The sequence below is a fragment of the Schistocerca americana genome, chromosome 8 (assembly GCF_021461395.2).
Source record: "Schistocerca americana isolate TAMUIC-IGC-003095 chromosome 8, iqSchAmer2.1, whole genome shotgun sequence".
Taxonomy (NCBI): Eukaryota; Metazoa; Arthropoda; class Insecta; order Orthoptera; family Acrididae; genus Schistocerca; species Schistocerca americana.
Genome location: NC_060126.1, coordinates 465957242 through 465981356, shown reverse-complemented (window position 1 = coordinate 465981356; position 24115 = coordinate 465957242). Strand labels below are relative to the sequence as shown.

General features: G+C 42.6%; 1 protein-coding gene across 1 annotated transcript in view; it reads left to right on the top strand.

Moving 5' to 3' along the window:
• Window positions 1–3352: 3352 nt before the first annotated feature.
• The window catches only part of LOC124546027 (protein argonaute-2), a 280008-nt gene continuing 259245 nt past the window's right edge, over window positions 3353–24115 (top strand). The window contains exon 1 of the mRNA XM_047125002.1: window positions 3353–3541. The gene's annotated coding sequence lies outside the window, so the exon portion shown is untranslated. The remainder of the gene's footprint in view (window positions 3542–24115) is intronic.

Genomic DNA, 24115 nt, shown 5'->3' with positions numbered 1-24115 from the left:
GGTCTTATAATCTTCTCAGGTTACTACAATAAAATTTGAGATTAATTGCATGATAAGAATCTGAGTTATTAAGACAGTAAAAAAATTAAAAATTCAGATTTCTGGCAAAATATTAGTCCTACATATTTTATCATATTTTTCCGTTAAAACACAGCTCTTTTGCTTTACACATGGAAAATTTTAGATTTGTACATTAATAAATATGGCTGTAATGATTTTTAAAATAAAATTTTACATTTTCCATTACATGTCCCCTTAATACTCTCATCTGTGGGAGGCATTTTTTCAATCTTACACTGATAATTCTGGGTTTCGTACAGCTATCGTTATATGGATTGGATGGAGGGTCACCTAATCTAAAAAACCTTTGTGTGAACCCCACACACAGTCAGCTTCCTGAGTAGCAGCCTCTGATGGATAGTGCACACCTGATCTATTTAGGGGGCCCTGTAGTTCTCAACCCCACGGGACAATCCAGGAAGTCGCAGCCTACTTTGTCACAGAACTTTCGAAGTCTCTGGTTCAGTATTTCCACTTACCTCAGAACGAAAGAGCCACAATCAGTTCTGGGACAATGGTGCAAATTGTAAGCTTCACTGAAACCCTACGCACAAGGCTGGTCCTTTCAACCTACTCTGCCAGTCTTTGGAATGACCCAAGAATGACTGGGAGCCCAGGCAACAGGCATCATTTATTCCAACGTGCATCCCAATCTGCAGCCAGTTGCATCCTGTTCCCTCAATGGCTGCTGGAGTAGCCCCTTCAGGAAGTTGTATGAGGCTCCCAGGTATACACACTGAGTGCACCTGGTGTCCTTTCCTCTCCTTTGTTGCCATTTCTCTAAGGGATGCCATTATTCGCTGTACATTTGAACTGCCATCGATTAATAGACCCCTACCCTTTTGCGTTTGCCTCTTGACACTGGACAAAACAGGTTTCCCCAGAACAGATGAAGTGAGTCCCACATATCTGCTTACCTGAGTTACCTCTGGTACAGGTATCTCAGGTACACGAATCATGGGAGCTCTTTCAACAAACCGATTTGCAGCAGTTGTCAATAGTTTGACAGTAGTCAGTGAGATTTCCAGCTGCTTACGATCGTCAACTAACTCATCCCATGTTTTTGAACAGCATTCACAGTGGGATTGCATTTTGACTGGTGCAATGTATAACAAGGCAGTGAACAAATGACTTTAAATTAAACCTGCTCAAATTGTTTAAATCATACCTAACTGGAAGAGTGCAGAAATTTGAAATAAGCAGTTCACATAATATGCAAAGAACTGGTGATTTTTCAAACTGGGGAACAATCATGAATGGGGTGCCACAAGGTTCGGTCTTGGGTCCTCTTCTGTTCTTAATATATATTAATGACTTACCATTCTATATTCATGAAGATGCAAAGCTGGTACTTTTTGCCGATGATACAAGTATAGTTATCACACCCAACAGATAAAAATTAACTGGTGAAATTGTAAAAGATGTTTTTCAGAAAATCATTAAGTGGTTCTCTGCAAATGGGCTGTCATTAAACTTTGACAAAACACAGTACATACAGTTCCGCACAGTAAATGGAATGACACCATTAATAAATATAGAGTTCGATCAGAAGTCGGTAGCTAAGGTAGAATATTCAAAATTTCTAGGTGTATGCATTAATGAGGGGTTGAACTGGAAAAAACACACTGAAGATCTACTGAAACGTTTGAGTTCAGCTAGGGTCATCGCAAATTTTGGCGATATACATCTCAGTGAATTAGCTTATCACGCCTATTTTTATTCTCTGCTTTCGTGTGGCACCATATTCTGGGGTAACTCATCACTGAGTAAAAGAGTGTTCATTGCACAAAAGCGAGTAATCAGAATAATTGCTGGAGCGCATCCAAGATCATCCTACAGACACTTAGTTAAACAGCAAGGGATCTTCACTGTAGCTTCTCAATATACATATTCACTTATGAAATTTGTTATTGACAATCTGAACGAATTCAAAAGTAATAGTAGTGTACATGGCTACAACACTAGGAGATAGGATGATCTTCACTACTCAAGGTTAAATCTAACTTTGGCTCAGAAGGGGGTAAATTATGCTGCCACAAAAGTCTTTGGTCACATACCTAATAGCATCAAAAGTCTGACAGATAGCCATGTAGCATTTAAAAGGAAATTAAAAGAATTTCTGAATGGCAATTCCTTCGACTCATTAGATGAATTTTTGGATATAGTAAGTGGGTAATTTCCCAACGCTCACAAAAAATATTAAGTGTTATGTAATATTTTGTGTAATGTAATATCTTGTATAGACACCTTTTATTAACCTGACACGTTCCACATCATTACGAAGTGTCGTATTCATGATCTATGGAACAAGTACTAATCTAATCTAATCTATCTTTTAATATGTAGACCTGAAAAGTAGCTAATTCCCTATGAGAATTAAAGCAGATACACAGAACGAGATTTCTATTAAGGCTACACAAAAACCTGTGGTAAAAATTATTAGTTTGCTAAAACGTTTTGACATTAATTACGGTTGTTAGCAACTCAAAAAGCGATTTAATTTATGATAAATGCAGATAATAAATGCGGCTGCTCCCTTAAGGGAAAACTAGATGTAACACAGAATGTTAGAAAATTTGCTAGAGTAACTAAATCACAAACCCCAATTTGATACAAATTGCTGGTAGATGATATAAAGGACAATGGTAGCTTCCGAAAATTCTCAAAACACACGTTTATTTGCCTTGATATACAATGAAATTCTGGGGTGATGTATACATTGACTGAACTGTGAACACAAACGTTGATTTGCTATGAATTAAATTACATGTCTAAAACACCTGTACCACTAACTCACCAAAATATAATTTTCTAAGCATCCGAAAATTCTAAAAATAACCTATTTCTCAGGTAATTGTACAATGAAATTAGAGAAAGATTGTTCTGAACGAGGATAGGCCTATTGATCTTAAAAATTTTAAAAGAGTGTAGTTCAATTTAAGCCTATAATTGACGATAACAATACTAGTTTATAGTGGCACTCACGAATGTTCGAAATTTCATAATATATCACAATACAAACGGGTATTGGTACAATCAATGAAAGATTACGGAGAAGTAACTACGCGAACAGTAAATTACACGAATATAGGACTTTAAATCGACACACGATCTTGTACAAGCGGTTTCACACAAGAGAAAATTCCTTTTTATATTTAAATAGAAGTGCGCATTGCACGGATTTTTCATTTAGCTGATTCTGTGTACATTTCTACACTGGCAGCCGAAGAAGAACACTGCAGCGTAAGTTATAGATACTGCTATTCAAGAAGGTTAGAATCCTTGGTGCTATACGATAGACATTACTGTCAAAGCGAGTGGAGTACTGTGTGTGTGTATTGATTTATGATGTTTGCGTTTCACGGATAGGAATATTGGTGATTCCCTGATTGAGTCATTAAAAGTGAGGAAGTTGCGCAATTTGGTTGCTGGCTATGGTGTGCAGTCTCGCTCTAAAAGTTGTATTTTATTAACTCCAGAAGTGAGTATTGTAGATGTTAACAGGTTTCAACTCACTCCCATAACCAGTGTATTGGCTGTACTGTACTGTAACAGGGAGAAAAAAATGTATGTAGAAACGTGTTAACGCCTTAGTAATTGGTTTTTGCAGTATTTGCGTATTTCATTATTAGAAAAAAATGTCTGCAGGTCACTGAGGCGTTAACATACGACCAAGGTGGCATTAGGATAAATTTTGACAGCAACTGTTTCTGGGCGTGGATAGCACAGAGCATTGTCAACTGATTTATTATTTTCTCTCAGTTTACTGTATTTACCCTTCGTTCTGAACATATGCATTGGAAGTCACTTGTAGATTTTCTTAGTCTTAATAGAAACATTTCTGTTTCTTATTATTCCTGACAATCTCCAAATGTGTTTGGAAAAGTGATAGAGGACAGCATATTAGGAAAATTTTGCGCAAAAGTCGGTTCGGTCATTGCTAATGCTATACAATATCAAACCTCCTTTTGACTGTTACTATTACAAAGAATAGTCGCTATATACGTTTTCTCATATATGTAGTTTACATTAACAGCCAGTAGCATTTTTTAAGCTGCGGACATTCGTAAAATTGATACAGAGAGTAAAAACTTTCTGCTCTGTTTGAGTTAGTTTTTTTAATCATGTCTTTGGAATTTTTATATGGGCAGGGAATTTAGTGAATGAAAATACTTTTGCAGTCCTCGCATAAAGTGTTATCATTAGAGGAAATCGACTAATAAGCCACTGTCAACCAGGATCTTCCTGCACCCATCTGTGTTAGGAAAAACATGTTTGTACAAGTTCTTCACTATGTGTGCACTGCCTCATTGGATTTTGTGCTTACAATTCATCACCGCTCAGACTGAAGATGTCCATAGATACTGTACTAGAAGGAGAAATGTTACCCTTATTATAAGATAGACATTAGTCTCAGTATAGAGAGATTTTCATTTTTCCTATAAGGTTCTTACCAAAGTGCTTAAGTTTCACAAACTAGAGCTCCGTTAGTTTTACTGAATATCCTGAATAAATTATTTGTAGTTCTGAAAACTTATTTGTTGTGCAAGCCAAATCAGTAACAACACTCTTTGGGTCAACCAAATCGTTCGATTCCACCCGTTGGCTTTGACCTGTGACGTAAGGCTGTTGTGGTGTGTGACATCATGATGGCCCAAGGTTTTGTTTGTGAGTGTTGTGTGTTTGTAGGTGTCATGTTGATGCAGTCGATGGTGCTCTCTGGTGGTGTGTTTGGGGGTTTCGTGTTAGTGTTGTGGGTTTAGTTTGTGCTTGTGGTGTGTTTGTAGGTGGTGTTTTGCTGTGGTCTGTGGTGCTATCTGGTGGTGTTTGTGGGTTGCATGTTGTTGTAGTATTGGGTTCATTTGAGTGGTATACATTGACTGGTATTGTCGTGGTGCTGACTGTAGTGGAATATTTTGCAGCGAGTTGATGGTGTAGTTTTTCTTTGCCTAAGTTACTGTAGTGTCGTTTTCAGTTCGCTGTCTGTGAATTCTTTATAGGCTATTACTGTTATGTCTTTGTCAGGTATGGATATGACCCAGAAGATTAATAGTTTTCGGTTATGGGAGCTTAGGGGCGACACTCCCTTGTCGCTTATAAAGTTCCTCCAACTTTTCGGTATTTTGGCAGAATTCGTGCAGTGTTCGTTGGGTGGAGAACCTATGAGGCTTACCAAAGTTCTGACCTCTTGGACCAGGGACAGCTATATGTGGAGATGTCGGAGGGATAACGTATGGCACTCCATACGTCAAGGTTCCTGGGTCGAGAAATCTAGGTTGGGCATGTGTGAGATTGTGTTGATGAGGTATCATTTTTGTTATCAATCCTCTCACAGTTTCTGTGCGCATTAGGTGGGTGTGAGTGAGCGAGTGGTGCTTGACTGGTATTCTTTTTGTCGTGAGGTTTGTTCTGAATGTATTAAATATAGAGGTAAGTTGGTTGGGCCTGGGGTAGTTGTAAAGATTGATTAGTCGCAGTTTGGGAGGAGAAAGTTTGCGAGGGGTAAGCCTATGGTTGGTTTATGGGTGTGGGGGACTGTGGTATCAGGGGCTGGGTCTTCAGAATGTGTTTCTAATGTTGTTGAGTGTTGTACAAAAAGGGGGTTAGTGGATTTGATTCAGGAATATGTAGAAGAGGGTAGTAGTGTAGTAGTTTCAGATGGGTTTTCTTCTTATAGCGGGTTGGGTCAGGAGGGGTACCAGCATTTAGTAGTTAACACAGTATTGAATTTTATTTGGTTGTGGTTTATTCTGTGTGTGTGTGTGTGTGTGTGTGTGTGTGTGTGTGTGTGTGTGACCTAGAGGGCAATGCCGGAGCTTTTTTTTAGATTCATGGTTGGTTTTGTTGTTGGTATTTGTGATTGGTATTGTGAGTTGGTGTTCATCTTTATAAGTGAAGGGAAGTATTCAGTTTCAATGTGTAGTTGTAGTTGTGGGTGTTTTGGTATTGGTAGTTTGTTGATCTATATAGATCAAGGGAAGTGTTCGATTCGAATTCTGTTGTTTTGTGTTTTTTGAGGTAGTGCTGATTGTGGACGTGGTTGTAGGTTAGAGTTTCATGATTTGGTGTCGGTAGTTTCTGTTGACTTAGATAGGTCAAGGGAAGTGTTCGATTCCAGTGGATATTGTTTTTAGGTGATTTTGGGAAGGTTGTGGTCATTTTATTTTATCGTTTTTGTCATTTGGTTTAGTGGCGTGTGCTTATTTCTAGTTTCTCCCCACCCAAAAACCTCAATTTCCCCCGCTTGTCCCGTTAGTTTCATTATATTTTTGGAGGTGTATGTGTTTGATGGTTTTTCGATCGATTTTGGTGTTTGTTGTCATGTTTATGTAATGATGTCATATTTGTAATATGGGAATGGTCATTTCCACCATATTGGTGATGTCATTGGTTGAAGCAGATGGGTGGAATCCGACATTTCCCTTAACTCCATTCATTTACTAATATGTACCACTAATTCACAGTTAGTTGAAGATAGATTAAATCATTTTATGCTATTGATATGAAAATGTCTAGTTTGGAAACAATCACTAAACGGGATATAGAGGAATGTTAAATATAAATCATCTGGTTTGACCAATGACACTGGAAACATTCGAAAAACGCTGTAAACAATATGGCGACAATAATGTAATGTTGTTGGAGATTTTTTCCCAAATCGGCTAAGCTACAGTCTGTCTGTCAGTACAACCAGTTTTTTTAGTATCACATTTGTTGACTTCACCAGCTCGCAACCAAACTGACACCTTTCAACCTAACCTATACCTCGGGCAAATATATCATGTATTGCTGGTAACAATCAGAGCAAAATGCCTCGGACCTTTGGAGGTGACGGAGTCCCACCTCTAACTGACAAACCAGGGACTCCAAAGATACGACTTGGCAAACAAATGGTAATGAGATGGGGAGCTATTAATATTAATGGGGGCTACTCTGGGAAGAAGGTAGAGCTGGCAGAGGCTGCAAGTAAGATGGGGCTGGACGTTTTAGCTGTTAGTGACAACAAGTTTAAGATCAACCATCTCCCCCTATGATCTTGGTATGATATTATACCAAAATTCTCTTGTGGGGGAAAAACTAGGAGGAGCAAGCTTATCAGAAGCAGTTGCTGTTAAAAAGTATAGTCAAATTTTCTTTCTAGTCATTTTTCATAAATTTAATTCCCCTGAAGTGTCATCACTTTTGGCCCTTTCATTGCAAAAAAGTGCACTTTCTAATTGTAAATGCTGTTATGGCCTTTTGTTTGTGTATTTTTTTTCTTTCAAATACTATTTTATTTCTGCAAAATAGTTATGAATACCTGAGTGACACTTTGACTGTTAGTTGTCAAATTGAGTACCATTATCACTTAGAACCAGATACCTTTTGATAAGTGATGTAGCCTATGCTATTTTCTGCGTGCTCTTCAGTAGTAAATGGATCTTGTTTTTTCATTGCTTTTATTATTTGCTGTACACTACTCAACAATATTTTTTTGTTTCTGTATAGTTTTTGTTTCTGTATAGTGGTTCATGGTGTGGGTTCCTGTAGTCATGTCCTAGTTCATGAACCACGGGCAACGTATGAGTGGCCAAGTAAGTGGTCCCGACAGTCGGGATACCAGTTACTTTGGAATAAGACTGGGCATCTCGGACATATTCTGAGTCGTGGTCACCTTTGTGCTCATACGGCAAAGACTACCAAATCCACCGGTTAGTCCCTCAGCCGTTAGGGGTAAAACCCAATGGGACTCGGGGCAAGTAAGGCTAGCATCCTGCTTCCCTGGTACTTTAAATATGATGCTGGCAACAATCAGAGCAAAATGCCTCGGACCTTTGGAGGTGACGGAGTCCCACCTCTAACTGACAAACCAGGGACTCCAAAGATACGACTTGGCAAACAAATGGTAATGAGATGGGGAGCTATTAATATCAATGGGGGCTACTCTGGGAAGAAGGTAGAGCTGGCAGAGGCTGCAAGTAAGATGGGGCTGGACGTTTTAGCTGTTAGTGACATTTGGGTAAGGGGTGAGAAAGAAGAGGAAGTGGGAGAATACAAGGTCTACCTGCCAGGAGTCAAAGCAGGAATAGCACAATGGGGTGTAGGGCTTTACATCAGGAAAGAAATGGAACCCAGCGTAGTTGCAATAAGGTATGTAAACGAACGACTGATGTGGATAGATTTGACAGTGTCTAGCAAGAAAATTAGGATTGTCAGTATATTCGCATTGTGAAGGGACAGATCAAGATAAGATGGATAGTTTTTATGAGGCACTCAGTGATGTAGTTGTTAGAGTAAAGGACAATGACAGTGTTCTGCTCATGGGTGATTTGAATGCCAGGATTTGAAATCGAACAGAAGGGTATGAAAAGGTTGTGGGTAAATTTGGAGAGGATATGGAGGTCAACAGGAACGGGAAACAACTCTTGGATTTCTGTGCCAGTATGGGCTTAGTAATCACAAACTCCTTTTTTAAACATAAGAACATTCACCGGTATACTTGGGAAGGCAGGGGAACCAGATCTGTCATTGACTATATAATAACAGATCAGGATTCAGGAAGGCTGTGAGGGACACACGTGTATTCAGGGGATTCTTTGATGACACTGATCATTATCTAATCTGCAGTGAAATTGGGATTGTGAGGCCGAAAGTGCAGGAGGTCAGGTCCATTTGTAGGAGGATAAGAGTGGAGAAACTTCAGGATAAGGAAATCAGGCACAAGTACATAACAGCGATCTCAGAAAGGTACCAGTTAGTTGAATGTAGTCAATTACAGTCATTGGAAAAGGAATGGACAAGGTACAGGGACACAGTACTAGAAGTGGCTAAAGAATGTCTTGGGACAGTAGTGTGTAAAGGTAGGATGAAGCAAACAGCTTGGTGGAATGACACAGTCAAGGCAGCCTGTAATAGGAAAAAGAAGGCTTATCAAAAATGGCTACAAACCAGAACCCAGGTAGACAGAGAAAGTTATGTTGAAGAAAGAAACAAAGCCAAACAGATAATAGCAGCATCCAAGAAGAAATCGTGGGAAGACTTTGGAAACAGGTTGGAGACTATGGGTCAAGCTGCTGGAAAACCATTCTGGAGTGTAATTAGCAGTCTTCAAAAGGGAGGTAAGAAGGAAATGACAAGTATTTTGGACAGGTCAGGAAAACTGCTGGTGAATCCTGTGGATGCCTTGGGCAGATGGAGGGAATATTTTGAAGAGGTGCTCAATGTAGGTGAAAATGCGATCAGTAATGTTTCAGATTTCGAGGTAGAATGGGATAGGAATGATGATGGAAATAGGATCACATTTGAGGAAGTGGAAAAAATGGTCAATAGATTGCAGTGCAATAAAGCGGCTGGGGTGGATGAAATTAAGTTGGAACTCATCAAATACAGTGGAATGTCAGCTCTTAAATGGCTACACAGGATAATTGAAATGGCCTGGGAGTCGGGACAGGTTCCATCAGACTGGACAAAAGCAGTAATCACACCAATCTTTAAACATGGAAACAGAAAAGATTGTAACAACTATAGAGGTATCTCTTTAATCAGCGTTGTGGGTAAAATCTTCTCAGGTATTGTTGAAAGGAAAGTGCGAGTATTAGTTGAGGACCAATTGGATGAAAATCAGTGTGGGTTTAGGCCTCTTAGAGGTTGTCAGGACCAGATCTTAAGCTTACGGCAAATAATGGAGAAGTGTTATGAGTGGAACAGGGAATTGTATCTATGCTTTATAGATCTAGAAAAGGCATATGACCGGGTTCCTAGGAGGAAGTTATTGTCTGTTCTACAAGATTATGGAATAGGAGGCAAACTTTTGCAAGCAATTAAAGGTCTTTACATAGATAGTCAGGCAGCAGTTAGAGTTGACGGTAAATTGAGTTCATGGTTCAGAGTAGTTTCAGGGGTAAGACAAGGCTGCAACCTGTCTCCACTGTTGTTCATATTATTTATGGATCATATGTTGAAAACAATAGACTGGCTGGGTGAGATTAAGATATGTGAACACAAAATAAGCAGTCTTGCATATGCGGATGACTTGGTTGTGATGGCAGATTCGATTGAAAGTTTGCAAAGTAATATTTCAGAGCTAGATCAGAAATGTAAGGACTATGGTATGAAGATTAGCATCCCCAAAACGAAAGTAATGTCAGTGGGAAAGAAATATAAACGGATTAGTTGCCAAATAGGAGGAACAAAGTTAGAACAGGTGGACGGTTTCAAGTACTTAAGATGCATATTCTCACAGGATGGCAACATAGTGAAAGAACTGGAAGCGAGGTGTAGCAAAGCTAATGCAGTGAGCGCCCAGCTACGATCTATTCTCTTCTGCAAGAAGGAAGTCAGTACCAAGACTAAGTTATCTGTGCGCCGTTCAATCTTTCGACCAACTTTGTTGTATGGGAGCGAAAGCTGGGTGGATTCAGGTTACCTTATCAACAAGGTTGAGGTTACGGATATGAAAGTAGCTAGGATGATTTCAGGTACTAGTAGATGGGAACAATGGCAGGAGGGTGTCCACAATGAGGAAATCAAAGAAAAACTTGGAATGAACTGTATAGATGTAGCAGTCAGGGCGAACAGGCTTAGATGGTGGGGTCATGTTACACGCATGGGAGAAGCAAGGTTACCCAAGAGACTCATGGATTCAGCAGTAGAGGGTAGGAGGAGTCGGGGCAGACCGAGGAGAAGGTACCTGGATTCGGTTAAGAATGATTTTGAAGTAATAGGTTTAACATCAGAAGAGGCACCAATGTTAGCACTGAATAGGGGATCATGGAGGAACTGTATAAGGGGGGCTATGCTCCAGACTGAACGCTGAAAGGCATAATCAGTCTTAAATGATGATGATGATGATGATGATGATGATGATGATGATGTATAGTGCACTTGTGCTGTCGATAAAAGCCATGGGGCTAGAATGGTTCTTCATCCTCAGTTGGTACAGTGAAAAGACCAAAGTTAGTCAATTTTGAACTTTTGTCGCTTTGTTTGTAACAGTGTCCTCTTTGGCATGTCAAATTCTTGATTCTTGTCATTTGTTCACACTTCTAATTTCTATTGGATCTGTACCTAGAAGAAAAAGAGTTCTTACATTGACACTGAACAGAGACTGGAGCCAAGATTCACAGAAATAAATTTACAAAATAGGGATTTATAATGTGATTAGCTTTGGACACTGATATGTTTTGACCTCCAAAAATAAATCCGTGGTAATAGCTTTGGACACTGATATGTTTTGACCTCCAAAAATAAATCCGTGGTAATTGTCATTGACTGGTTGGTGTTTAAGACTGGAATGTCTAAGAAAATATACCTAGGATGGATTGATTATTGTTGAAAATAGTCAAAAATAATCTAGATCCCTTATATACCCCTTCTTAAAATTAACAGCTCGCATTGATATTATTAACAAGTAGCCTTACTTTGTATAGTTTCTTGGATCAGTCTAATGTAAATTATTTTCCTTCAAAATCAGCTGGGTGTCTGGGAGCTGCAAATATAGTGTTATATATAGTTAGGTACAAAATGTCCCATATCCATAACAGTGATCTCCCCTTCCCCTTCCTTTTTATTTGATAAAGCTGAGATAATTGTAAGATTGTTACGTCTACCTTAGTTCAGGTACCAAATATTTATTTACCTGGGTAGCAGAATAAATTCTTGCTGAACAGTTGGCTGCTAATACCTATTCCATTCAAGAATTAGCTTGACATTAGTAGTTCATGTAGCATACAAGAAACAATTAGTTCCGTTGTTAAACTAAATGATCTGTATTTTGGCTTGTTACAAAATATCCCATCAGGCATGTAAATAATGCGAAAACCATACAGTGTACCATAGCCAGTAAAATAATTTTACTGTTAGAAAGCAACAACAGTTTTATAAAAGTAGAAGAAATTCTGTGTTCATTGCTCATTTGTTCTCACTGCTACATAATGGCCTCCATGACTTTTCCATGCATTGTGACCTTCAGCTATATGCATGCATGTTTCTGCAGCAATTTTTGGAGTATTTTGTGCAACACTAACATCCATTTGTAAAAGTGGATATTGACAATGACCTTTGTATACTTGAGGTGGCACTACTATGTGGATAAGGCAACCGAAAAACTCAGTTCTGTGCTTTATAATCTTTCATTATTTTTATGGGGCCCTCACATGCCCAATATTTATTGGACAATAATATTGTATTGAAGTGTTCTGCGGAAGTGCGAGGCTAAAAGAGGCACAATATTAATGCACAATATTTACACCCATAGATAAGATCTCTGCCTTAGTGAACATCACGGTGCTTGATGATGTGGAACACACATGTATTGCAGTTGAGTGGTTTGCCTTGCAAAACACTAACAAGTTATGCAGAATGGGCCAAATAAGTGTGAAAAGCTTCCAGTAAACATTCAGTATTCGCTGCAGGGTAGGCTCATAGGCTTAAACCCCAATAATTATTTATAAATTAAACAAGTGAACTGAACAATTTATAGAGTACATGTGCAGTCTCCTGTAGATTTCTGTACTGTAACAGCTGTTGCAAATGAAATAAAACAATTTTTTACTGAATAGATATTGAAACCTTACACTGTATGTCACTGATGTGACAACTGTTGCAATGAAAAACAAAAGGAAGAACCATCTATGGTCACAGAGAACCTGATTTTAATTTGCTGGTTCTAGTAACTGCTAAAAGTAAAACAAAAATTTCTACTTCTTGTCTTGAATGACACCATAATTTTAGTTGCATCTGCTATTGCAGAGAACAAGGTATTTGACCGTTCCTAAATAATTGGAATTTCATTTCTCAGAGTACTGCATGGTGCTTAAATATACACCTTCCAGCAAACTCCCTGTCTTAACATTTACTTATTTCAATTGTTTGCAGTAATTCATTCGGAACAAATTGAATTTATCTTGGTCTTGGCAGGAACTGCTGTCTATTGAGCAGTACTACCCTTGTGCAGTACAGTATATAGAGTGAGCTTCATTATTTTTAAAACCCCGGCAGTTTCCTTCAATATATTGTGCATACCATCAATACCACTCTGATGGTCAATATTATTATACAGTATTCAGTATTATGCAATAAATATTGAGTGTTTTAGGGCATCACATCACCTGCAGACTGGATTGCTATCATACTTTGCATACTTTCACTTAATAACACATTGTGGCATGACAAAAAGTCACAAAATAAATGTCTTACATCTAGTCTGCCCTTCAGAGGACTTGAGTGTTTTGTGATTGTGGCTAGCGAATGCAGGTCTGCAAGCTATTGCAGCACCACCGTCTTTTCTTGCGATGCAATCTCCCATCTTAGACTGTCATTACTTCATGTACCTTCAAACGCATTTTGACAGTTCTTGAGGATGGCCATATTATTTCTCTAGGTTGTTCTTTCTTTGTTTACACCTTTCTCCTTATAATTTTCATCATGAGTGGAAGTAATTTTGGTTCCGTTTTAGGATTGACCTCAATTTTTCTAAATTTTTGCTGTTATTTGAACCAGTTGGGAAGCTTACCTTATAAAAAACTAGTTTAACTATGGTTTAAAAGATCCTCTACTCTCAATAATCAGGCAAACACAAATGCGTATCTATAAAGTGCGCCAGCCACAAATAACATTTTTGTGTTTCATTCCATTGTTATACATTTGGGATAAAATAACCAGTGAATTAGGAGAGAAAAAAAATTTACAATCTGTGCAAGAAAAGACCCAGATTCTGATCTAGCAGCACATTCCCACCATGAGGCATTTGTCTGAGATAATTAGCACTTATAGACAGCGATTCTTAAATGTGTACAAAGTATGCCATGCAACCACACACTGTGCCTGCGAGAGGGTTAGAACTAATGTGGTAGCTAGTCAATAGTGTTTGGATCATCATCTACCCTCTTTATAAAACCCTGTGAAAACACAGAGCAGTCCTGGTGCCAGTGTGTTAGCTCCCGATGCATGTCAAGGAGTAGTGGCTATCACATTGGAGATTACTGGACTCCAGTCAGTGGCCTTCATGCTGGACAACTTTTGGTGCTGCTATGTGGTACCCTGGGGGGAGCCCATGATCCGAGTAGGTGGTATCGGGGTAGATGTTTCACAGATGAAACAAGTCAAATTAACCCACAATAATATTCATGGTGACTCAGCAGTCTCAATGGGTAGAGATAAATACAGAAACTTATAAAGTCATTCATTCCTATCCCTAGGCACACCAGGGGTGAGAAACAAGCACAGAGGAACTAAGCTTTCAAAGTCCCTCTATATATCTACATCGACATCTACATCTGTCCTTTGCAAACTACTGTGAAATGCATGGCAAAGTGTACATCCCATTGTACCAGTTATTACGGTTTCTTCTCATTCCATTCATTATGGAGCAAGGGAAGAATGGTGGTTTGAATGCCTTCATTCATGCTGCAATTATTCTAATCTTGTCCTCACAATCCCTATGCAAGTGATATGGAGGGGGTTGTAGTTTATTCCTAGAGTCATCATTTAAAACCAGTTCTTGAAACTTTAATGGACTTTATCTGGATAGTTTACATCTATCTTAGTCTTTCAGTTCAGTTCCTTCAGTAGCTCTCTGACACTCTCTCGTGGATCAAACAAGCCTGATGATGATTTGTGCTGCCCTTCTCTGTATACATTCATTTTCCCCTGTTGGTTCTATTTGGTATGGGTCAGACACACTTGAGCAATGTAGTAAAACCAGTTGCACAAGTGATTTTTAAGACTCGTTTGTTGACTGACTGCACTTCCCCAGTATTCTATAGATAAACTGAAGTATGTCACCTATTTTAACTACCACTGAACCTATGTGATCATTCCATTTCATCTCCATTAAAAAGTGTTACACCAGATATTTGTAAGAGTTGGCCAATTCCAACAGTGACGCATTGCTATTATGGTCATAAGATACTTAATTTTTTATTTTGTGAAGTGCAAAATTTTACATTTCTGAACATTTAAAGCCAGTTGCCAATCTTTGCACCACTTTGAAATCTTATCCAGATCTGACTGAATATTTATGCAGCTTCTTTCAGACAGTACTTCATTATAGAGAACTGTATCATCTGCAAAAAGTTTCAGATTACTTTTAGTATTGTCTGCAAGGTCATTAATATACGTAAACGGCAAGCCTCTCAAGACACCTACATCCCCCTGCGGGTCCGGGGTAAGAATAGGCCCGAAGTATTCCTGCCTGTCGTAAGAGGCGACTAAAAGGAGTTTCAACCGTTACGGCCTTCCATGTGATGGTCCCCCTTGGGGTTTGATCTCCATTTTTCAAAATTCTACAGAAGTACGAGCCTTTTGGGGAAGGATGCCTTACGTGGTGTACCACTGGTCCTCAGTGCACTAAGACCTTGGCACTCAGCATTGTAACCGCGTTGTCACCATACCCACTATTCCTCAAATTGGGCCTAAACGCCTGATAGGTTGTACAAGTTACGCCCATAGTGCGTCCCCATCTGCACCTACGATCATGATGGACTTTCCATGGCACCCGAAATCCAGCACGGTAGCCAGCCCATTGTGGTGGGGTCGTCATGTACCCTCTAAGTTGTAGCCCCCTGACAACACAGGGATCGTACTGCCGATACCTGAGCTGCACCCTCCCCATGTCGGCCAAGGAGTAGATGCCCGTCTCCTTGGGGCATCAGGACTCCCGGCAACGGTCATCCTGCCAGGTGGCCCTTGCTGAGGCTGGGTGGCGCCCGTGGGGAGAGCCCCTGGTCGGAGTGGGTGGTACTGGGGCGGACGTTTCGCAGATGAAACGTCAACATGTATCTGGTTGCTCTGCGGCCGAGTCTTTCAAAAGGAAAGGTATTGTCTCTGGTTCTGGTTCTCCTGCCCTTTCCCCCTTGGCCACTCCCTGGGAGGAGGGACAGGCCCGCCGGCTTGGGGCGAAGTACTTCCCCCGCTATTTGGTCTGTTCTCGAACCGATGGGGGGACGTTCGCCACCTCCAAGCCCATGTTCTTTGTTCAGCACATCGAGGGCATCTTCGGGGAAATCGAGGCTCTCAGTAAGATGCGTTCGGGGTCCATTCTTATAAAGACCGTCTCCGCCACACAGTCGGCGGCGCTCCAGGCGTGCGACCGCCTGGGGGACATCCCAGTGTCCATTGTCCCGCATCTGGCACTGAATAGGACGCAGGGGGTTATTTTTCATCGGGACCTCCTGCTGCAATCTGATGAGGAGCTCAGGGCCAACCTGGAGCGCCGAGGCGTGCATTTCGTCCGGCGAGTCCAGTGCGGCCCCAAAGACCATCGCATCGACACCGGGGCCTTTATCCTCGCCTTTGAGGGGGACGTTCTCCCGGAGAAGGTAAAGGTGATGTGCTACCGGTGCGATGTGCGACCTTACGTCCCGCCTCCTATGCGCTGTTTTCAGTGTTTGCACTTTGGGCACATGTCGTCACGGTGTGAGGCTGAGCCCCTTTGTGGCGATTGTGGACGTCCTCTTCGTGAGGAACATACATGCACACCACCACCTCGGTGCGTTAATTGTCCTGGCATCCATTCGCCTAGATCCTTAGACTGCCCCGCGTATCAGAAGGAGAAGAAGATTCAAGAACTCAAAACTTTGGATCGTCTCTCTTATTCTGAGGCCAGGAAGAAGTATGACCGCCTGCATCCTGTGACGTTGACCACTTCGTTTGCCTCAGTCGTGTCCACTCCTTCCACGGTATCCTCACCCCCTATCCTGTCCCCCCTCCAACTCCTCCCCCCATCCGGGGTCTATGCCTCCGCCTCCCAAATCCCTCCCTTCCAAATACTCCTCCCCCGCGGCCCCCGCCCCCTCTGCCCCAGGGGCCAACCTTCCACCTCCCCCCCCCCCCCCCCCCCCCCTCGCGGCCTGAGAAGCGATCCTCTTCTCAGGCGTCCATCGGGGCAACGTTCCAGACCCCAGCTTCTGAGGTCCGGCGTTCCAAAACAGACCCCGCACATGAGGACCTTCTTCGGGTCCAGCCCACCATGCCTGTGCCTCCTCGGACTTCCAAGAAGGCCTCCAAGAAGTAGTCTCTGTCCCCCTCTCCATCCCGGCGCGTTTCGTCTGACGCTCCATCCGTGAGTCGCTGCTCCCGGCCGTCCTCAGTTTTGCCGGGACACTCTGCTGCCAGGTGCTCAGCTGGCCTCTCGTCGGCAAATGATGCTGCCCCTCCTACGCAACCCGGGAAAGCGGCCGCAGCTGGCGACGACTTGATGGAACAGGATCCGCCTCCCGCCGGTTGTAGCATTGTTCCCTCGAAACCTGGCTCTCCGCGGCCGTCGAGGTGACCAGCTCTTCCCCCGTCTCGTTCCCCCTCTTTTTGACTAGCGATGGCCTTGTTACATTGGAACATAAGAGGTATTCGATCTAATCGGGAGGAATTACAACTGCTCCTCCGCCTGCACTGTCCGCTCGTCCTTGGTCTCCAGGAAACCAAGTTGCGCCCGACTGACCGTATTGCCTTTACCCACTATACCTCGGAGTGGTATGACCTCACCCCTGTGGACGGTACCCCAGCTCATGGTGGGGTCATGTTGCTCGTTCGGGACGATGTCTATTACCATCCCATCCCATTGACCTCCCCACTCCAAGCAATAACTGCCCGTATTACTCTTTCTGCTTTTACTTTTTCAGTTTGTACCATCTACACTCCATCGTCATCCGCAGTTAGTCGGGCTGACATGATGCACCTGATTGTTCAGCTTCCTCCACCATTTTTATTGTTTGGCGACTTCAATGCCCATCATCCCCTTTGCGGCTCTCCTGCATCCTGTCAAAGAGGCTCACTCTTGGCGGATGTCTTCAACCATCTCAATCTTGTCTGTCTCAATACTGTTTCCCCGACTTTCCTCTCGGACTCTACTCATACCTACTCCCACTTGGACCTCTGGATCTGTTCTACCACTCTTGCCCGTCGGTTCGAGTGGTATGTCCTTTCTGACACCTATTCGAGCGACCACTTCCCCTGTGTCGTTCGTCTCCTGCACCACACCCCATCCCCACGTCCTTCGAGCTGGAACATACCGAAAGCTGACTGAGGACTTTACACCTCCCTGGCGATCTTTCCGGACCACGATTTTCTCAGTTGTGACAGTCAGGTCGAATACCTCACGGCTGTTATCATCAATGCTGCCGAACGTTCCATTCCTCGTACTACCTCTTCTTCACGTCGCGTTTCCGTCCCCTAGTGGAATGAGGCTTGTCGAGACGCTATCCGTGCTCGACGACATGCTTTACGCACCTTTCGCCGCCATCCTACATTGGCGAATTGTATTGGATACAAACGACTCCGAGCACAATGCCGTAGAGTCATCAAAGACAGCAAAAAAGCTTGTTGGACCTCTTTCACCAGCTCCTTTAACAGTTTTACTCCCTCTTCTGTCGTTTGGGGTAGCCTGCGCCGGCTGTCGGGCATTAAGGCCAACTCCTCGGTACCTGGCCTGACCTCAGGTAATGAGGTCCTTGTTGATCCTGTGGCTGTCTCCAACGCCTTTGGCCGCTTTTTCGCGGAGGTTTCAAGCTCCGCCCATTACCACCCTGCCTTCCTTCCCAGGAAAGAGGCAGAAGAGGCTCGGCGACCTTCCTTCCACTCGCTGAATCTGGAAACTTATAATGCCCCCTTTACTATGCGGGAACTCGAACGCGCGCTTGCACTGTCCCGGTCCTCTGCTCCGGGGCGAGATGCCATTCACATTCAGATGCTGGCACACCTTTCTCCGGCGGGCAAAAGCTTCCTTCTTCGTACCTACAATCGCGTCTGGACCGAAGGTCAGGTCCCCATGCGTTGGCGTGACGCCGTCATTGTTCCTATACTCAAACCCGTGAAGGATAGACACCTTCCTTCTAGTTACCGCCCCATTTCTCTTACAAGCTGTGTCTGTAAGGTGATGGAGCGCATGGCTCATGCTCGGTTAGTTTGGATTCTTGAATCTCGACGGCTACTTACCAATGTCCAATGCGGCTTTCGTCTCCGCCGCTCCGCTGTTGACCACCTTGTGACCTTGTCAACATTCATCATGAACAACTTTTTGCGAAGGCGCCAAACGGTAGCCGTGTTCTTCGATTTGGAGAAGGCTTATGATACCTGTTGGAGAGGAGGTATCCTCCGCACTATGCACAGGTGGGGCCTACGCGGTCGCCTGCCCCATTTTATTGATTCCTTTTAACGGATCGAAAGTTTAGGGTACGTGTGGGTTCCGTATTGTCCGACGTCTTCCTCCAGGAGAACGGAATGCCTCAGGGCTCCGTCTTGAGCGTAGCCCTTTTTGCCATCGCGATCAATCCAATTGTGGATTGCATTCCACCTAATGTCTCAGGCTCTCTCTTTGTCGATGACTTCGCGATCTACTGCAGTGCCCAGAGAACATGCCTCCTGGAGCGCTGCCTTCAGCGTTGTCTAGACAGCCTCTACTCATGGAGCGTGGCAAATGGCTTCCGGTTCTCTGAAGAGAAGACGGTTTGTATCAACTTTTGGCGATATAAAGCGTTCCTTCCGCCATCCTTGCATCTCGGTCCCGTTGTTCTCCCATTCGTGGAAACAACCAAGTTTCTAGGGCTCACATTGGACAGGAAACTTTGTTGGTCTCCGCATGTCTCTTATTTGGCGGCCCGTTGTACACATTCCCTTAATGTCCTCAGAGTTCTTAGTGGTTCATCTTGGGGAGCGGATCGCACTGTCCTGCTTCGCTTGTATCGGTCCATAGTCCGATCGAAGCTGGATTATGGGAGCTTCGTCCACTCGTCTGCTCGGCCATCCCTCTTACGCCGTTTCAACTCCATCCACCATCAGGGGTTACGTCTTGCGACCGGAGCCTTCTACACTAGTCCTGTCGAGAGTCTTTAAGCTGAAGCTGCCGAATTACCATTGACCTACCGGCGCGATGTACTGCTGTGTCGGTATGCCTGCCGGCTGTTGCCAATGCTCGACCACCCCTCTTATCAGTCCTTCTTCGCCAATTCTCTCGACCGTCAGTACGGGTTGTATGTGTCTGCCTGCTTCGACAATTGGATTTTGCCCTCCCTATCACCTTCAGAGAGGGTGAGAGCCCAACACCACCTTGGCTCCAGGCTCCGGTTCATATTTATCTCGACCTCAGCTCACTCCCGAAGGAGGGTACTCCGGCTGCAGTGTATTGCTCACGGTTTGTCGAACTTCGTGCTTGACTTGCCGGTCACACCTTTATTTACACCGATGGCTCCAAAACTGACGATGGTGTCGGCTGTGCCTTTGTCGTCGGGGCCGCCACCTTTAAATACCGGCTCCTCGACCAATGTTCCAGCTTTACGGCCGAGCTTTTTGCTCTCCATCAGGCCATTCAGTATGCCCGCCGCCACCGCCATTCATCGTATGTACTCTGCTCTGACTCACTCAGTGCTCTTCAGAGCCTTGGAGCTCCCTATCCGGTCCATCCCTTGGTTCAACGGATCCAGCAGTCCCTCCATTCTTTCGCTGATAATGGTTCTCCTGTCAGCTTTCTGTGGGTTCCCGGACATGTAGGAGTGCCTGGGAATGAGGCTGCAGATGCTGCAGCCAAGGCTGCAGTCCTCCTGCCTCGGCCAGCCTCCCATTGTGTCCCGTCCTCTGACGTTCGTGGGGTTGTTTGTAATAGGCTTGTGTCGTTGTGGTGGGATGCTTGGTCATCCCTCCAAGGAAACAAGCTCCGGGCAGTAAAACCGCTCCCAACTGCTTGGACAACCTCCTCCCGACCATCTCGGCGAGAAGAGGTCCTTCTGACCAGGTTGCGGATTGGGCATTGCCGGTTTAGTCACCGCTACCTGCTCTCTGGTGACCCAGCCCCGCAGTGCCCTCGTGGTCAAGCATTAACAGTGCACCATATTTTATTGTCGTGTCCCCGCTTCAGTCAATCTCGTGTTATCCTGTCCCTGCCGTCTACTTTACCAGATATTTTAGCTGATGACGCTCGAGCAGCTGCTCGTGTTCTGCGTTTTATAACTTTGACTGGCTTGTCCAAAGACATCTAACTTTTTTACTTATTTTATCTACATCTTTGTCAGGACTTTCTGGTGTCCCCCCCCTCCCCTTGAGTTTTACTAGATTCCATGTGCTCTAACAACTGTGACTGGGTGCTAATGACCTCAGTAGTTGAGCGCCCTTAAACCCCCCCCCCCCCCCCCCCCCCCCCCAAAAAAAAAAAAAATTCATGAGACACGTCAGAAGTTACTTCTACCTCTGACGATGACTCACTATCCAAGATAACATGCTGCTTCCTCCCTACTGAAAGGTCCTCAGGCTAGTCACAAATGTCACTTGATACCCCATATGATCGTACTTCTGGCAGTAATTGTAGGTGTGGTGCTGAATAAAATGCTTTTTGGAAATTGAAAGACCAAGTGATGTGGTGCAGTAGTTAGCACACTGGACTCTTATTTGGGTGGACAGCTGTTCAAACATGTGTCTGGCCATCCTGATTTAGGTTTTCTGTGATTTCCCTAGATTGCTTCAGGCAAATGCTGGGATAGTTTCTTTGAAAGGGGACGGCTGATTTCCTTCTCCATCATTCACCAATTTGAGCTTGTGCTCTGCTTCTAATGACCTCGCTGTCGATGGGATGTTAAACACTGCTCTCCTCTTCCTCGGAAAGCATGAATACTGCATCTGCGTGGCTGCCTTGATCCAAAGCATTCAGTATGTCATGTGAGGAAAGTGCGAGTTGGGCTTCACGTGATCAATGTTTTCGGAATTCATGCTGGTTGGCATGAAGCAGGTTGTTCTGCTCAGATATCTCATTATGTTTGAGCTCAGAATACGTTCGAAGATTCTACAGCAAATTGTCAATGGTTTTGGATGGTAATTTTGTGGATCACTTCTACTACCCTTCTTTTAGGAGGATGTAACCTGTGCTTTTTTTCGAAGAACTGGGCATGGTTTTGTGTTCAGAGGATCTTTGATAGATTATGGTAAAGAGGGGCTTATTCAGCTGCAAATTCAGTATAGAATCTGACAGGGATTCCATTGGGCCCTGGAGCTTTGTTCAATTTCAATGATTTCAGCTGTTTCTCAACACCACTGACAGTAATACTCATTTCATTCATCTTTTGGGTAATATGAGGATTAAATTGGGGCAATTCTCCTTTGGTTTTCCTTCACAAAGGAACAGTTGAAAACAGAGTTAAGCATTTCAGCTTTTGCTTTGCTATTGTCTGAATTATTTAATGAATTCTTTATAAACATAAACAGAGCAAACATCAATGTAGAAAATTACCCAGGTAAGGTAAACATCTTTAACAGTGAGCAATTTGAAGTGAATTTTTCAGTACATTTACCAAAACAATTGTAAAAGATACAGAAAATATGATACTACAAATAAAGAGAAGAACATCATCAGGATTGGATGGGATAACAACAAAAGCATTACAAACAGTCTCTAAAATAATTGCACAGCAACTATCTGCAATAGTTAATCAGTTCCTTCAAGAAGGCCATTATCCAGACACACTAAACTATGCAGTAGTCTAGCCACTATTGAAAAGAAGCATAAAAGAACATATGGGAAACTATCACCCAATCTCTTGTCTTCCATCACTATCAATGTTTGAAAAGGTGGTCACCATACACATTCAAAATTTCATAGAAAATTTTAAAATCTCAAAAAATCAGTATGGATTTCAAAAAAGGCAAAATCACATCATATGCTATAAACCATTTTGTAGGTAAAATTATCTCGTCTCTAGACAACTCGCTGCATGCCACAGGATTTTTTTGTGACCTATCAATGGCCTTTGAAGTGTGGACACCTTATTATATTGTAACGTGGAAAATTATGATATTCGGGTCATTCTGTTAGAATGGTTTAAGTCCTACACCCAACTGAAGACAGAGTGGTTATATCAACATGGAGAGGAACTTGTATTTCAAAATGTCCCCATCATTTCACTAAGAGTATCCCAAGGTTCTGTCTTAGGTCCTATTCTGTTTGTTTTACATTGACAAACTACCACTTACTATTAACCCTTAACTACTATGGTCATTCACAGGAACACAATTACTATGGAGGGGTCTCGCAGACCGCATTTTTTCTATTTTATATATCAAACCAGAATTTTGCTGAATATACATAGTTTCTTGACTTCCAGCCATTCATTACACTTCTTAGAGGTGGCTTTTGTAAAAACTTGATTTTTTTAAACACTGCGGTATTTTAAGCACTTCAACAATTAAAACAAAGTGAAATCTGGAGTGTATTTTTATTTTATGAGTTACGAAAATAACAGCAAATAGTTAGCTCTCTACTCACACACAGATTTTCATCAGAGGGATTATATTACAAATTGGCAATATAACTAGGTGGAAAAATCCGACATGACTTACGATAAATTGTGTGCGAAGTCAGCTTTCAGTTTACGACTCACTTTTCAATGTAGAGCGAATATTTCCGTCCGTAAGTCTATGAATGTAGAAACTTTGCCACCATTTTACTTCTAAAATTACAAGTAAAAACTAAATACTTGTTCTCATGTGCCACTGAATCATACTTTAGTCAATTTCCACCTGCAAACACTTCACGCAGACCTTTCTGGAACACTCCAAAGAAATCGGAACCCACACTGTTGACATGGATACCTTGTTTTCCTCTTCAGACGAGAGGGCAAAAGGTGCACGTTTTTCGATTTTCGAGTTCTTCTTTCGGTGTCTGAGGCTCATCTTGCAAGTGAAGACATCTGTCTCGCATAACACATGTTGCACAGATGGCCCAGCTTTCCCTGCCATGGAGAAACAGTAGCATGCAATAAATAGTCGATAGTAGTTAAGGGTTAAGTGTCACTCAGTGTTATTTGCAGATGACACATCTGTAAGATTTGCAGGAAGCTAGTTGTGTGAAATTTGTAGGAATGCAACAAAGATAAAAATCTATCATGCGGCTCACGTAGTACCTTACAAATAAATTAAATAGCCTAGCATTTTCAATGAGCATATTGTACAATGCTACAGTATGGGCATAAGAAAAGTAGTATATCACAGCTACTTCGTGTCAGTAATAAGGTATGGAATTGTATTTTGGGGCAAGTCAAACCATATGTGTCGATTAAAATAAGACTTCAGAAAATCAACATAGAAATTTATACAATGTAGG